Source organism: Ictidomys tridecemlineatus, unplaced genomic scaffold (genome assembly GCF_052094955.1).
Source record: "Ictidomys tridecemlineatus isolate mIctTri1 unplaced genomic scaffold, mIctTri1.hap1 Scaffold_466, whole genome shotgun sequence".
In the NCBI taxonomy this organism is placed as follows: domain Eukaryota; kingdom Metazoa; phylum Chordata; class Mammalia; order Rodentia; family Sciuridae; genus Ictidomys; species Ictidomys tridecemlineatus.
This window is the reverse complement of record NW_027523023.1, coordinates 117,919-123,504: the sequence shown is the minus strand read 5'-3', so window position 1 is coordinate 123,504 and position 5,586 is coordinate 117,919.

Below are 5,586 nucleotides of genomic sequence, written 5' to 3'. Positions count from 1 at the left end.
CTGAGGCTTTACCATTATGACTTACTCATTTTCTAAAGTCTCCATGTTTCACACCAGCACATGACCTTCACTTTTTAACATGAATTTGGGGGTTGGGGGGACATTCAGACCATGGAAAAAAGTGAAATAGCAGTCAGGCCATTTTTACTGTGATTTGGTTGGCCCTTTCCAATGTGTGTATGGGAAAAGCTCAATGTGTTGTTGGTGGTAGGAACTTGAGCTGGAAATAATGTATAACTTTTGCTGAGTGGGTGAGGGAGCAGCAGTTCTGGGTCCATCTTGAGAAGAAGTTGCTGTCTCCCTGTGGGTTGAGTTTGTGGGCTGAGCAGGGGAACAGGGAGGCCAAGTTCAGAAGGCAATGATGGCTGCTGGAACCCCAGCCCCAGGAGGGGCCATGGCAGAGTGGGATCAGGAGGGCCTCACCACTCCACATTTGCATAGCAGTCTCAGACTTTTCTGTACACAACCCTCACTGGGCCTCACTCTACCACCATCCACCCTTCAATGTGGGCTGTTTGTGCTTCTCCCTGCAGGAAATGTGGGTGTCTGTGGCACACCCCTTCTAGCAGCCATTTTACTGTGTATTCCCAAGGGATCCCAGGGTTCTTGACCCTCAAAAGGCTTGAGGTTGCTTTTTCCAAGCTTAGGTTGCTGCGCCCCTCCCCTGACTCAGGCAATGGCAAGGCCCTACTGAGGTGGATGGCGCAAGGCATCCATCCTCTGGAGGAGTGCAGTATGTTTCTGGGAATGGCTGATTTGTTTTTGTATTCCTTTAATAAGTATAGTTGCAATTTCTTATATGACCATTAAGTATGAAAGAAAAAACATGACTTTCCCAATTAATGCAACTACTTCTAAAGCATAGATCTGTTTGCTCTAAATGCAATGATTCAGCTGTGGAGTGTAAATTGTTTATGTCTAATGAAAAACTCCCTGTATTCATGTCAAGGAAGTTTTTGAGAAATTAAATTAAAATCTAGAGAAGAAAAATTAATGTTAAGAAGACAGATTAGTGCTTAGTACTGGGCAACTTGTTTTTGTTCTTGTGCACAATGGTTTGTGCTCTTACCTTTGTTTGATTAAAAGTAATGACAAGTCAACCACTTGCCATAACCATGGCACCGGTTCCAGTCAGTAAGTCAAGAAAGAATAGTCAAGGTATAGGCCAATAGTTTGGGACACTTTTAACTATTATTAAAAGTTAACTAAGCAGAAACAGCTCAAAACAAAATGCAAACTGAAAGTACAAATGCTTGCTTATGCATAAGCCAAGATACATTCTTCTATTCTAATTGTAACTAATTAATATTTTGTTTCTTTGAATAATGATTCCTGTTTTGTAACCACAAAGTACTGTGAGCCTGCCAAAATGAAAAGTATATATGATCAACTTCACAAGTAAAGATTGGGATCAACACCTTCACTTTGGTGTCTGTGTTGTTTCTCCACCCCCTCTTTCGCCGACTCCTCACCATCCGTTCGTCTCCTGAGACCCCCTTTTGGAGGTGGTCTCCGACATTAGGTGACTGGAAAGCAGCTTCCCTTTCAAACAGACATTGCTGATCACCAGAAGTGTAATTGCCTCTGGTATTTCAAAGGTGCAGGAAAAAAGGACCCTGGTTGTGGGGGCAGGGAGCAAGGTACAAGACTCTCTCTATCCAAAGTTGGCATTCCTAAGAAGGCTGTTGCTTGCAATTTAAATTTTTCATTTCTTATTCTATTTTGAGGTCCTCTCTGGATTTTAGGAATGTTGAAATATGACAGTTGTAAAGCCCCAAGTACAGAATGGTCACATTGGCAAGGGCAGGCCACTGTAATGGAAACAAATCTCCTGTCAGGAGTGCCTGCAAGCATTTGAACAAAAGCTTGGAGGGGAAAGGGAAGCTAGAGGGTGATTGGAGCTGGCCTGATGCAGGGTACTGAGATGAAAGAGGCTTGGAAGCTCCCAAGCAACTCTATAATGCAGAGCAAAGTCAGCCTTTTAAATGAGGTTAAGAACCCCAAGAGTGACAGTAAACAGAACAGGCAGCTTTTTAAGTGAAAATAAATTATATTCAGTATTGCCGTAAAGCTACAGACTGCAGCTTAGCTGGGTAAAGTGGTTCCATTTGGGAGACAGCAAATTAGAACAGAGGCTCAAGAGCCATTTAAGAGGGACTCTTCAATCAGGAAAGAAGAGGGACAGGGGAAGAGGGATTGAGGGACTCATTGATTATGGCCAACTCAGAGAAGCAATTGGCATGTGGATATTTAACAGCACCCTGAGGTTTGTCCCCTCTCACCTGCCTCGACCTCTTGCAGCAGAGCTCTGTCGCGTCACTGGGACAACAGTCTGATGCTTTGGGCATGTTTACTTCTAAGGATTTTCCACACATTTAAAGATATTTTTCAAATTGTTCTAAAAAAACCCATGAGGCTCTCTCATATGTTTCCACACTCTTTTTAACCTCTTAACTTGTCAAAAGAGCATTTCAAATTCTAAATCTCCAGGGATCCTGTAAGGCATTTCTGAATTGATTTTTTTCCTTTTCAAAAGGAAAAAAGAAGAATATCAGTAAATTAAAACTTAGCATCAAAGAAAATGCTGTTTTGTTTTTTCCTTGGGTTAAAGACATACAGTAAAGGCTGACTTGAGAGGCTGGCAGTGCTCCAGTTGACTTGGTCAGAAACCAAATCCCAAAGAAGTGTGAACAGAAGTTAAACCCCATCTCCTGCTCCACGGAGGTGAGGGAGGTGATGGCATTAGCATGTTTTCTTCCAGGTCAGTCTTATTTTGTCCTTTGCTCTCTGGCTCTTGAAAGAATGGAGAGGAGGGAAGAATTTTCATATGCAGCTCTACTGCCAGAATTCCCTCCAGGTAAGTGGAAAGATGGTTTCTCTTCCTGAGCTTTGCAAGTTGATGAGACAATGAGACAGGGAGGGACTAGATTTAACTTGTTTGAGGATAAAGCTGTTGGAGATTTTCGAATTGGAGTCTGATATCCTGTATGTATAAAAAAGCCACTGGCTTATTTCTACTCAGAGCATGAATTCCCAAAACAGTGGAATCTCTGTCTCTTGTCTCTCTTTTTCTTTAAAGCAAAATAGCTAAGTATTTAAAGGGCTTTAAAAGTGGCCAGGAAATTCATAAACTCGCATCCAAAAATAAAACACATTCCATTCTAAAATTAGAAGTGGGGAAAGTCCCTGGAATCCAAAATAAATTGTTCAAATAAGTATTCATATTGGATCAAGACTCTTTGTTTCCAATTTGTTTTATTGATCCTTGATGACCTTTGAGAATAAGTGGCTCATTTAATTTCCCCTCAGTATAGGAAACAAACCAGGTCCCAGAGAGAGGGGACAGTCCTCCCAGAACATATCACACACTGCAGGACAGTGGGCAGGTCCCTGGAGCCTCTTCATCTGTTGGAATGCAAACTGTGATTCTGGGAATGTAAATTGTGTGGATGATAATTTTATGTTTTGGCTGTTGGAAGAAGCATTCGAGAAATGTGCCTCAGCCATATTGAGTTTGTTGAAAAATGAAGAATGTCACATGTATAGTTTGGCCACCTACTTGGCAATGGTAATTTCATATAGCATTGTTATTTTTCTATGGGACCAGAATGCTAAATTTGATAATCAAATAGTTCTTGTAGAAGTTTCAGGAAGAAACATCTTATTCTATACTGAGCTACTGTCTGAAGGGGACAAAAACAGAATATTCTTCTAGAAGGCATAGAATTTTGGCTAGGGCAATTCTGTTGAAAATCTGTTAAAAGATCCTCAGGCATGAGAGCTAAATAGCACACTTGTGTCCAGAGAAAACTGTACATGACACTGTGTCTAGTCCCCCCTCTGCCCTGCTGGGTCCCGGTTGAGAGTCCTATGGATGCATCTGGGCAGGTGGTTGGCAAGAGTCAATGCACTGACTTGGTGGGAACAAACTCTTCTTCTTCACTAAGCCACCAGTCTTGGTATTCAGTACATTTGTGTATCTTTTTCCTTTGTAAATAGAATACAATTTGTTTATCAACTCCTCCTCACGTTTCCAATCTGATTGCTGAAAAGCCCAACAAATCAAGTCTTATTTAAGTTTTTAATTCCCTGGTTCTGGGTACTGTGAATGTTTATTATCCACTTGTGTTTCATTTCCTATGGATTGTCTACTTATTTTGTCTATTTTTCGATTCCATTGTTTGCACAGTTTTTGTGGCTTTGTTGCAATGCTTCATACATTGGGGATACTGTGTTTCTTTATTTGCAAAATGTCCTCTCCCTCTTTGTTCCTTGTCTTCTCCAAATGTTTCAGAGTAGCTATTCTTGTGCTCTTTCTTTTGTATGAAAATTGAGTGTCAGTTTGTTCACTCTAATTGAAGCCATTTTATTTGGATTTTGATTGTGATAAATTAATTGTATTATTTGGAAATAACTGAAATCTTTGTAAGATTAAGATATTTCAAAAGGCAGTAAGTCTTCCCATTTATTCATATTTTATATATTATGTATATCAAATATATATTAAGAGAATAAATATACGGTTTCTTCTCTTTGTCCACCAAGGGAAAAAATTGTGTCAATATATTTTCTAATATTGAGTCGTACTTATATTCTAGGAATATACCCTAATTATTTATGAAGTTTTATTTCTTTAATATACAATTAGAATTAGCCAGTTAAAATTTTATTTGGAATTTTTCTAAGTAGGATTGTTTTAGTCAGCTTTTTCACCTCTGTGACAAAAAGATCTAACAAGAGTAATTAGAGGAGGAAAAGTTTATTTGGGGGCTCACAGTTTCAGAGGTTTCAGTCCATAGATAGTTGACTCCATTCCTTGGGATTTGAGGTGAGGCAAACATCATGGCTGAAGAGTGTGGTGATGAAAAGCAGCTCAAGATATTGAAACAGGCAGCAGAGAGAGACTAAGTTTAGCTTGTAAATATAGATCCCAAGGGCATGCCCAGCCACACCATACAGGCTTTCATAGACCAATAATTTAATCTCTAAACCTCTTACATTTTCTTACACTTGAGCTTTTGGGGGACACCTCACATCTAAATTGTAGGAAGGTTCACAAATAAAACAAGCTTGATGTTTTTGTACTGTAATCTAGTTTGGATTAAGGTTATACCAGTATTGTTATTCTCCATTAGCTGGAAAACATGCATAAAATGTAAGATGGATCTTATTTATTCTGTGCAAGTTTGGTAAACCACATGTGAGGTGCTTTGGGGGGGGTGGGGCAGTACTAGGGATCTAACCCAGGGACACTAGGCCACTGAGCCACATCCCCAGCCTTTTTATTTTTTATTTTTTTTTGTATTTTATTTAGAGAAAAGTCTCATTGAGTTGCTTAGGGCCTTGCCTTTGCTGAAGCTGGCTTTGAATTCATGATTCACGCCTCAGACTCGTGAGCTGATAGGATTACAGGCATGTGCCATGGCGCTGGCATGTTAGGTGATTTGAGGGGAGAATCTTCACAATAAGGTGGATATTCTCATGGGTTTACAGGCTGCTTTCTGTTATTAGTCTACATTCTGCTTCTCTGTGTTCTAGTTTGGATCTTGCAGGTCCTCCAAAGGCCCATGTATTGAAGACTTGGTC